Here is a 12,207-nt window from a genome sequence, read left to right on the forward strand (position 1 = left end):
CAAAAGTTGAAGTACAAAAGTCAAGGGTCAGGAGCCCAACTAAAGCAAACACTGATCTCCACAATGGTGACGTCAGACGAAACAGTAACATTATCATCTAAATCTCTGTAATTCTCAATAAGATTTTTTGATCTCTGATCTCTGATCTGAAAGAAATAAAGTCAGTCTGGTTAGTAATGAGTGAAGTTGATAAAGCTGTTTGTTGATTGTTTAAATCTTCAGTTGATTTCATCTAAAGCTGTGGCTGAAGTCAGTTGTATTTCTTGTGTTTGTCTTGTTTCTTTTTTCTTCAGTGATTCTACTCGTTAACAGCAGCTGTTGATCATTGTCTGAATTCACTCATTAGTTTTCATTCTCTCTGTTAGGTGGACTATATTAGTAAACTCATGTGGAATAGTGAATGAGGGTGTAGGGTGTGATTTGAAACACAGCCGCTGAGTGTCGACTTTGAACGTTGTTAATTTACGATATATAGCAGCAGGCTACCTTCTCGAAAACGATGAATATTACCCAGAATGCACTGTTTTACTGAAAAACAGTATGTTACTGTCGAAATTTGGCCGTTTTTTTACAGCGATTTTTAACAGTGTAGCTGGCCTCACAGATTTGCAGCATCTGGGATTGCAGGTCAGGGCTTGATCTTAGATATTGTGAATTTGATTTATGTCTCCTAGTAGGACGTATCATCTGCATAGCACTGAATCCCAGAAGAGTGATCACTTCTGAGACACAGACGCCAAAGTACACACTGCTGGAGGTTTGTTGCCAGTTCAGACATGGAGAGATGTTTGCAACCCATGACCTTTGTTTCCAAAACATTCCAAACTTCTAAGATTGAATGTCTGATTTTGTAATCGGCCTATTTAAAGCAGACACAGTTAACTGCATGGTTCTTCTTATCCAGGTGGATCAAATAAATCTTGGAGGATAATCTTTTTGCTATTAAACTTATACATATAACTTCTCCTCAACAGTTAAGAAAATACCCAGTGTATATGTGTGATTTCCTTTAAAATCCCCCAACCTTCTTCCTCGTCTCAGAATTATCCTCCTAAATGCACACTGTTAAAAATCGCTGTAAAAAAACGGCCAAATTTCGACAGTAACATACTGTTTTTCAGTAAAACAGTGCATTCTGGGTAATATTCATCGTTTTCGAGAAGGTAGCCTGCTGCTATATATCGTAAATTAACAACGTTCAAAGTCGACACTCAGCGGCTGTGTTTCAAATCACACCCTACACCCTCATTCACTATTCCACATGAGTTTACTAATATAGTCCACCTAACAGAGAGAATGAAAACTAATGAGTGAATTCAGACAATGATCAACAGCTGCTGTTAACGAGTAGAATCACTGAAGAAAAAAGAAACAAGACAAACACAAGAAATACAACTGACTTCAGCCACAGCTTTAGATGAAATCAACTGAAGATTTAAACAATCAACAAACAGCTTTATCAACTTCACTCATTACTAACCAGACTGACTTTATTTCTTTCAGATCAGAGATCAGAGATCAAAAAATCTTATTGAGAATTACAGAGATTTAGATGATAATGTTACTGTTTCGTCTGACGTCACCATTGTGGAGATCAGTGTTTGCTTTAGTTGGGCTCCTGACCCTTGACTTTTGTACTTCAACTTTTGTTTCATTGTTATATTTGTATCTTTATGATACATCTGTTACAGCAATATTAATCTTCATGGTCAAGTGACTATGACGGTTTCTGTCAAGCATGATCTACTAGACTAACTTGTTGCTATAATAGTCAATTCATAATTTGGTGTTGAAATATATGAGTGAACAACACTTTTCTTTTGTTTGTTTCTTCAATTTTATAAGATTGAACGGTAATGTGATTATCTGGATATGGATTTAATGAAATTTTGAGCTTTAAATATTTTGGGCAGCAGTCCTCACAACACTGAAAGAGAGACATCAACAATCAGCATATTAATCTCAACAATGGTGACAATCAAAAGGTTTATGATGCAATGCATGCTGGGTACCAGCACAGGATAAAACTCATCCATGACTCCCAGCATGCATTGGGGCATGAATAAATTATGCCCCTGAATTGTTGACTTATTTTCTTGAATTCTTATGTGCTTATAATTTTGCATTTGTTTTAAGTTTTAGTAGCATGTGTTGTGATGTTCAGAACTGATCTGTTCATTTATTTTGTGGATTGTCACCATTGTTGTGATTCATACGCTGATTCTTGATATTTCTGTCTAAATTTCAGCAAAGGTTTTTTTTTTATTATGAGTGAAATTTTCTTAACAGTCTTTTATAACTTATGGCTCAGAAGTGTTCATTCTTATGCTGTAATATCAATATTCAATAAGAGAAGAGACACGGGATTAGATCAGAAATAATAGTTTGTTCTTGTCAATATATAAACAACAATATCAGATTTTTTTTTCTTCTGTGTACTTTTGTTTTGCTATAACAAGTTCCAAAGACGCATTGTTACAGCATGTTAAAAAAAACCTTAGTTGTTGAAAAGTCATGTTCAAGAGCCCAACTAAAGTAAACACTGATCTCCATCATGGTAGTGAAAAAAACACCTAAACCTATTTAACTCTCCATAAGTTCTTCTGTAGACATCTGACAGAAATAAAGTCAGTCTGGTTAGTAATGTGAATCTGGTGAAGCTGTTTTAATAGTTGTTTAATCAGATCTTGAGAGATTTGATGTATTCTTTTATTCAGTTGATTTCATCTAAGGCTGTGGCTGAAGTCATTTGTAGATCTTGTGTTTCTCTTTCCTTCAGTGATTCTGCAGGTGTTTATACTAATGCTCAATCATCAATTAATCACCGAATTATCTCATTAACTTCACTGATTCAGTGTTACTCTAACACTCTGTAGTGTGCACACATTATAAGTGTTCATTTAAAACTGAGGATTTTCTTGTGGGGTTTAAAGTGTTAAAGATTTAAGATGAAGTAAAAACAGCATGAAACATAATTTAACAGTAATAAACTGTAATTAATTTACAGGAAACAAACTGTAGAAAAACAGTTATTTACTGGCGCCCCTGCTGCCGGTAAAAAACTGTTTTTCAACTGTTTCTTGCCGTAAATTAATGGTTGCCAGCAAAAAAAAGTGTTTTTCTACAGTTTGTTGCCGTTAAGTCAAGGAAAAACAGTAATATACTGTAAAATGTAAACGTCAGATTTACCAAATGAAAAAAAAGTTAATTTAACTAAAATATTTGTGAACAAACATAGAAAAAAAACTAGGCAAAGTCATACACTGATAATGAGAGTAAATACTGAACTTGACTGTATTAATGTGTGTTTGCACAAGATAAATCGTTTAGTTTAATGTAGTTTTGTTGTTCACCATTGTGCTGGAGAGTAGAGCCGGTGCTTCAGTCAATGATGAGCCACAAATTCTGATTTTCTGCTGCTTTATGTAAAGGCAGTAAATGTGGAGTCGCTGATACAGTGATGATCTCTGCGTTAAGTACTTCAGCACATACATGTGTGCTATAGCTGACAATGAGCTGCAGTGATTTGAGTAAAAGTCATGTATTTAGTTACTTTATTACTGCACATTAAGTGTTTGCATCGTTATATTAAGAAATATTCCTTCTCAGTGGACTCAAATGAAATAAATTCATAGTGCTAACATCGTAGGAATGCTAGTTTTAAAAACTTGAACTGTTTGAAGCAGTGGGAGTGGAGTTAATTTCCATGGTAGAATTTACAGTAAAATACTGTTAAAAAATAAGAGTGGTAAATTAATGGTTAAGAGCTGTAAATTAACAGTACTTTACTGGCGCCCCTGCTGCCAGAAAATTACTGTTATTTAACGGCAATTTTTTTTTACAGTGTATCTACCCTGAAGGCAGACTGTCAATTTGTACTATTATTATTTCTATTTAAATTTCTATTTTATTTCATAAAATTCATCATCTTGAAATAATAGTATACATGCATTCACTGGACTTACGATAAATACGTGACACAATCTGTATTCAAATTCAGGTCACATGCACATAAGAGTTAATGTATTACAAGACCTTAGTACCAATAATGGATGGATCAACACAAAATATTAGATAACAATATCAAAAGACATACAGGTAACACTTCACATTAAGGTCCCATTAGGTTATTTATTGCATTTTGGTGTACTTTCAGATTTTACTCTTAAAAGGATCACTTCGATCAACAAAATAAATAAAAAATTATGTCCACCCCCCGCCCCCCAATTTTGCCATGCAGTATACAATGAGCACAGGCTGTCAAACTCCAACAAGCAAAATAAGCTATGATCCTATAGATCTCTTGTTAATAGCACCTATGTTTTTTATTTTATTTTATACATTTGTATCTAAATACATACATGCATACATACATACAAAAATAAATAAAACATTCAGGGTACAAAATCAATGAGTCCGGCTGGAATTCAGGTTTTAAATGCCAATGAATTCTGGTCAGTGAGTCTTGCTCAAAACTGACAAGAAAATTAAAATATTTATATTGACAGTTGGCACTGTGATTTTAACCTGCTGTTCTACCATTTACAATTGTTCAATTTAGTAACTTATACAGTCAATTAACCAATTAGTGGAATTTTCTGTAAAAAGTACAACATTTGATTATGGTGTGCCCTCTCAATGTCACAACATTATCTATTTATTTGTATTATCAGTATATTTTTATGTATATTTTATTTTTCTTATAAAACAATAATATTGGCGTTTAGAATGACCCAAAGGCGAGAAAATAATGACTAAGTAATGATTGTAATTTTTGAATAAATATTACTTAAATAAATATCATTTCTAAATACCCCTGAAATACTCACTGTTACTGAAAGCGTTTCTGTGATTCCCTCACCGGGTCAACAGAGGGTTCCATCACCAGAGTACTAGTTTTCCCTCATACTACATTTCCCATCAGCCCCGTACCTGGCACTGATCATTACCCTTCACATGTTCCCCATTACCTTAGACTATTTAATGAGCTCTTCCACCCAGACTCATTGCAAAGTTATGTTTTGTCTTGGTGAACATCTCTCGGTGAGCATGATTCCTGTTTCATTGAACTGCCTCTGTTATTACCTTGTCTGCCTCCAATCCAACTATCTCTCTTGTTGGATTGCCGCCTTTCTCTTTGACTTGTGCTCTGTTACTGGACTATTGATATTGCATTGCTGCCTGCCCCGACCTGAGCCTGGCTCTGTTTCAGACCGATATCTGCCTGCCCCCATCTCAGTTTTGTTTATGTTCTCCATTCTGTCTGTCCTACGTTACTGCCTGATCGGTGTCTTGACCTCTCTTTGTTTGATTAAGTCTCCAATAAAACTGCAAATGGATCCCAGCCACGTTAACAAATCATTACAGAAGACTTGAATGGAAAACTGCTTTCTTCACGACTCTCAGGCACTATGAATATCAGGTTATGCCCTTCAGCCTAGTCAACTGTCCATCTTTCTTACAGTCATTCATCAATGACATCTTCAGACATCTTTAACAGACAAAGAGCTGTCCTGAAGTCCTAAAGCTGTGTTTCCGATCTATAATGTTCAGATGGAACAGATCAAAGCCAGGGCTGGGTCTGCCTCCTTCGGGGGCAGTGCTTGCAGGTTCACCACTTGGTCTTTGAAAGGTGTAGTAGGAACATTGGGCATGTAGCTTGGCCGGGGCCTCAAATTTTAGGCATGAATCGCCAACCGAAAATACATGCAGGTCCCCTACCCTCTTGATGGAGGCCAGTGCAAGCAGGAGCAGAGTTTTCAATGAAAGAATCTTTAGCTCAACTGAATGCAAAGGCTCGAGTGGGCCCTGCTGTAGTGATTTTAGAACTAGAGTCAGGCCTCACAAGGGTATATAGAGGGACCGGGAAGAATTTTATTATATAATTGATAGTGTTCACTATCCCTATGGGGTAGGTCACCTAGAACCTCCGCAAATGGTACCCCATCTCTGAGTCAGTAGCTCCTTCCTCAGAGGAATTGGCCAAGGTCGCAAGGAGCACTAGTTCGGGTAACCAGGTCCAAGTGGGCCAAAACAGCTCCACTACCAAGACTTGCTCCTCATCCTCCCAGACTTTGCACAGTGTCTGTGCAAGAAGGCTTACTGGGGGAAACGCATATTTGCATATGCCACACAGCCAGAGTGCATTCGTGCCAAGTGTTCCCTTGGTCAGGGAGTAGAACGACTGTTATAGAGATCGCTAACACATGTGACCAACTGGGCGGCAACGTCATCAGAACGCAAAGAATTATGGGTATGTTTGGCCAGTTAACATGGTCTGGCATAGCAGGCTAGTGTCCTGGCATGAAAATAATAAAACATTTGCGTGAAAAACACAATGTAATCCTACAAAATGCAGCGGGCTAAAGAAAACATTGTCGGACCATACCGCCTAAAATGAAATCCTAATGCAAAGATGAGATATGACGAGAAAATAAAGAGAATCAAAGGACTCGATCCTTATGAGCAGAGCGAATGGTCAAGGTAACACCCTCCAGCCAAAAAGAAGGGCATGTGAAAAGGTTGTGTTGTGGTGCTTTTGCAGAAAGCCTGAAGAGCTTGATGACATGTTTGCTTGCGATAATCAGAACTGTCCTATACAGTGATTCTGTTTAGACTGCATGGGACTCAGCAGCACACCAGCCAGAGAAGAGTCATGTGTCTGTGATTATCACCCACAACCTACCTCATACATCTCCAGTTTCTCATAATTTCTATGGACTCTTTATAATGTTAATGTATTCATCTAAATGTATTTACATGTTAATGTATTTATCTAAATGTATTTACATGGTGAATAGGTAAAGAAACTAAAATTAAGATGGTTGTTACTACTACTAACTACTAAGGGGGCAGAATTTCGCTCAATCTTTGTGTATTTTATTTACAGACATGGCTAAAAAAACATTACATGTGAGAAGAGACATTACAAAATCTTTTGGAAAAAAAAAAAGAAAAATTTTTTTACATATTAGATGTGAGCATGGTGTATAATTCTAACATGATGCCTTCACAACAATACTTGGACACAGATTGGTCAAAGCACAGCACACAACCACAGTTTTATCCAGCAAAGTCTTCAGCTCAGTCTCATGAGTGTTGTGGACAGTGTCCGGCGATGGGGGTGGATTCACAGGACCCCTTCAGTCTCAGGTGCAGGTGTAGTGTCTGACAATAACAATATAAAGAAATTGTGTCATATCACTACCTCTATTCCTAAGGAATCCACACTCAAAAAAATGGTTTTCCGGCACTGTTCGTTTTACACATATATGTTTTGTTAAAACAACACAAATATATTTAGTTTTCCGACAAAACACAATTGTATTGTGTTTAATCAACTTAAAATGTTTAATTTTAAATTTTACTTAATTATCAATCGTTAAAGTAACGTAAAGGGTTTAATTTCGTGATTCAAAAAAAACCGGAAGTGACGATTTCCAACGCATTTGATGACGGTGTGGAGGGGAGCAAGAGGTATCAGTCAGGTAAGAAAATCTAAAGTTTTTATTGTGTTAAGTCAAAGTCTTTAATTTCTCTTAGAGTTTCTGTTTTGAGGTGCTTTTGTTTTGCAGTCTAGTATTGTGTAATCGGTTTATTGCACCGTTAATAGATGATTTTGAAGCGTTGGGAGATGTGAAAGCGCACGACTCTCTGTAATGTATTTACTTTAGTATATATATATATACACTAGGGCTGAAACAATTACTCGACATTATCGACAACGTCGACGATAAAAATAAAATTTTCAGCAAATGTTTTTGAGTAACGTTAGTGGTTTGATCTCGTATCTGCCTGATTTGAAAGCCTGCATTAATGCAGTTTGACCAGTGTGGCGCTGTAGCGCAAGATTGTAATACACTCTCCTGATTCAATTAAAAAGAAGAAGATAGCACTTCAGTTTGAGGCAAACCGACCCGATCCGAACCTTGGATGAATATGTAAATATATACTGCACGCCTTCCTCTCAATAACTGCATAAACACAACAAAAAACTGACCGCGATGTAAAAGCAGCTCTTAAGAACACAGAGATATGGATGTTTGCACGAACTCTGAGGTTCTCCAGGCACTCCAGTAAAGAAAAGTCCAGTCACGTTTATTTATATAACAGTCCTTTATGCAATCGATAGCTTTTCAATATTAAACATGAAAATACAGAGTAAGTGTCGCTAGAATTATAACTTGATTTCCTTTTATAAAGCAGCTCTCCGGTATGGAGCTAGCTAATAATAAAATCATTTTATAAGTGGGGGAAATATTTCATTAAAGTCTTAGTTCTGCGCTAGATCAAACCAAACTGTTTTGATTATCATAACCCAATAAGGTATTTTAAGAGAGATTGTATTTATTAATAAAATGTTTATCCAAAAATAAAACGTCCTATCACTTACCTTTACTTTATATTATACATATGGCTTACAATAAGAGATGTTAAGAGACAGAATGATTTGTCATTCAGCTACTTCCTCATATAACTAATCAAATGGCGAATAGGAGTTTCTCTCTTATCTCATTTTGTGTGCCAAATATATTTGTATAAATTAATTGTATTAGTAATACATAATGACTTTAAAAAGTGGAAGTAATTACCTTTATTTGTTATAATATGTATATTTTAACTAATTTAAAAAGATAAATAATCAATAAATGTCCAACCATGAGATGTTGACCGAGTTTTGAGAGCCCTGGCTCAGCACAGTGGGAGTATTTGAAGCTTTGTTTATGAACATGGCGGTGTGGTCATACAATGACTTTAAACCGGACACTACTCTGAGCTGTTCACATTATACATATGCTCCAGATATGTAATCAGGTCCTCCTTTAGGAATGGTAAACATGACACTATTCATCACTCACACAAATAAATCACTTAATATTTTGATCATTGAATTGGTTTTTGCTGTTCAATTTTTTTTTTTTTTTTTGTAACACATTGCACTTCATGTGTACAGGTTTGTGCAGAATTTGAGACATCCAGAATTACCATAGGCCCATTAGAATCAACAATCTTTGCCAAACTTGATTCGGACTGCAAAATTTACGAAGATGTTTTCATACTGAAGAAGAGACCTTGGACAAATACTGAAACCCTCTTGGTGCCCACTACACAGGTAAGAACAACTGCACTCAACACAACCTTGTATTAAAACATTATTCTCTCACTGGTTACTGGAAATTGACAAAAAAAGACAGATAAGATAAGGTTTATTAATACAATAAATACAAAATATGTGGTATATCTATAAACTGATAGATTTATTTTGATGCAAGGCAGGGGTGTCCAGACCTGCTCTAGGAAAGCCAGTGTTCTGTGGGGTTCAGCTCTAACACACCTGCCTGGAACTTCAGGTAAGACTTTTTTGTTTTAAAATTCCCAAGAACCTTGATTAGCTGGTTCAGGTGTGTTTAAATGGCTAGATCACCCAAAAATAAACATGTCATTATTCACCCTCATGTCGTTTCAAACCCGTAAGACCATCATTCATCTTCAGAGCACAAATTATGATATTTTTTAAGGATGCCCCGATCATGATTTTTCATGGCCGATACCGATTTCTTTTACAAGCAAACTGGACGAATTTTTTTTTTTTTTATCTTTAAGCAACAAACAAGAAGGAAGGACAGTCCACAGTCTACAGTCCAAAATTGAGGGAAAGCTCACTAAAGCCCCTTTCACACTGCGATTCCGGCAAATACAGATCCCGTAACGACACGTGACATCAGGGCGTGACGTGTAATGTACGAGTCGAAAACATTAGGCATGTAATACTTTCACTGAATCTGGCGAACGATCTCGGTGTCACCGTGGAAAGTGAGGAACTAACTGATCTCTGCTTCATACAGTTTGCACTTTTTTTTTTTTCAGTGAACGTTGATCTTCCTTCAAAACAGCCAGTAAAAGAGTCACACGATAATGTCATCACTACGACACGGCATTAGATCTGGCTTTTGTTCACACAGCGCTTGTCCCGGGATTGAACCCAGCAATGTTACTACGTCCCCGACCCGAGTTCAATGCTGGAATCAATCCCGGGATGTGTTTGCTTTCACACAGAAGTAATGTAGTCGGAGCACGCGGGCGCACTTCCGGAAAAATCGGCTGAAAAAAATTCCAAAGACCGGCCGATTACCAATTGCGTATTTAAAGCAAAAACCGTCTGGTTTCCAATTTATGGCCGGTCAATTGGTGCATCCCTAATATTTTTATGAAAATGCGAGAGATTTCTGAACCTCCATAAAGGCTGCAATGCAACTGAAATGTTCCCAGAGTCATAGTAAGGACATCAGTAAAACAGTCCATGTGGCATCAATGCTTCAACCACACTTTTACAAAGGTACAAGAATACATTTTGTGCAAAGAAAACAAAAATAGCGACTTTAATCAACAATTCTTCTCCAAATCACATATTCTGCCATTATGGACAGTAACAAGAGGCATGAACATTGCTTTCCTCTGCGTGTAATCAAGGCTCAGTGCAGGCGTGTTGTAGGTCAGCAGCACCATGTGCATGAATTATTTACGTGCTGTTGATAATGGTGGAAGATGCGATTTGGAGAAGAATTGTTGAATAAAGTCGCTGTTTTAATTTTGTTTGCACAAAAAAGTATTTTTGTTTACTTTGTAAAATTATGGTTGAACCACTGGTGTCACATGGACTGTTTTACTGATGTCCTTAATATGTTTCTGGGTCTGGGAACATTCCAGTTCTGTTGTTAACCATACAGGGTCCAGATGTGTAACATTTTCCACTGTAATGTTTGTTAGAATCCCATCTTGACTGCTTGCCTGGATTTCCCATAAGATGATGAATGACTGACTTTTTTTCATGTAATTTTAGAAAAAAAAAACAAAGGCTAAATTTTGTTGTTTTCATCTTCAGACTAATGAAATTGAAGTATCCAAATGAAGACCCTAGCAGTATGGAGTATATGGTGAGTTCAAGGTTAATAAATTATTTGTTAAAGTTAATACACAATAATTTGAGTTCTCCATGCTTTTAAATACTTCTAGGATACAGACGTTGCCAGCAGTCAGGAGGTGATCCAGAAGACTCATGGGAATCTATTTGAAGCTGCATCATTGAAGACAGTCCAGCAGAAGTTGGAGTTTTAAAGGATAAAGTTCTTCAGGACCTATAGCAGTTTACAGTCTGTAAAACCATGTTACTGGGACTGATTTATGGACTGAACTTGAGCAACCCTCCTGAACTCAGGTACACATTTGGAATACTGAAGAAGTTATTTCTGGAGCCACTTCCTGTTCCTGGAATAAGGTTTGATTGGTTGCCCATGAATGCCAATTAGAATTGTATTTGCTATTTTGTGTAATTTTGTAATGTGGTTTAAACTGTATTTTACTGTGTGTAATTATTTATTGCTTGTTTAACAAATACACTTTGATCATTTGTGACATCTTGTCTTTTGTCTCATTACAAGACAAAACATACAAAAAATGCTTTGTTGAAGGGAGTAACTTCAAAAAGAAAATATTGTGTTAAAGTAACTAGAACTAATTGTGTGGAACCACTGTCCATAATTGAAATGAGTAATTTGAAACAAACCTCCTTATGTTGATAGAGTGAAACAAATTTGGCTAGATTGTAATAAACCAAAACATGTTGAGTTAACTTAACCAGTTTAAGTTGAAGCAAAGTCAATAAATTGAGTTGGTTGAACATTACTATTTCACATAGATTCTACCTCATTCAGTTGTGTTGTCACAACACAAGGAGTTTGCATAGATTCAAAAAATTCCATTAATGTTATCAAAACACAATTTGGTTGTGTGGAACCACTGTCCATAATTGACTTAAGTAAGTTTAAAGAGTCATTTTTTTGAGTGCAGATTAGCTATACACATGGGGCGACATACACTATCGTTCAAAATTTTGGGTTCAGTAAGATTTTTTAAATGTTTTTAAAAGAGGCATCTTCTGCTCACCAAAGCTGCATTTATTTGATAATAATAATAAAATAATAAATAATAAAAAAGTAATATTATGAAATATTATGACAATTTAAAATGACTTTTCTATTTTAATATATTTTAAACTAATTTATTCCTGTAATCAAAGCAGGATCACACTCCAAAATTTCATAGGCAGGTTTGCCTGCAAACACAGTCACCAAATAAATTGCAATGTAAACTAGATGTACAGCATTTAAAACTGTCATTTTCTAGCCATTTCATGCTAATTAACAGTTT

General features: G+C 36.1%; 1 long non-coding RNA gene across 2 annotated transcripts; it reads left to right on the forward strand.

The window, feature by feature from the left end:
• Positions 1-7,243: 7,243 nt before the first annotated feature.
• LOC127999492 (uncharacterized) lies at positions 7,244-11,412 on the forward strand. Of its 2 annotated transcripts, none has more exons than XR_008172313.1 (5): positions 7,244-7,940; positions 8,954-9,112; positions 9,273-9,350; positions 10,883-10,934; positions 11,014-11,412. It is a non-coding gene; the product is annotated as an uncharacterized LOC127999492 (long non-coding RNA). The 2 variants fall into 2 exon arrangements; XR_008172319.1 differs by having other exon boundaries at positions 7,244-7,487.
• The last annotated feature ends 795 nt before the right edge of the window (positions 11,413-12,207 follow it).

Source organism: Carassius gibelio, chromosome A5 (genome assembly GCF_023724105.1).
Source record: "Carassius gibelio isolate Cgi1373 ecotype wild population from Czech Republic chromosome A5, carGib1.2-hapl.c, whole genome shotgun sequence".
Lineage (NCBI taxonomy): Eukaryota > Metazoa > Chordata > Actinopteri > Cypriniformes > Cyprinidae > Carassius > Carassius gibelio.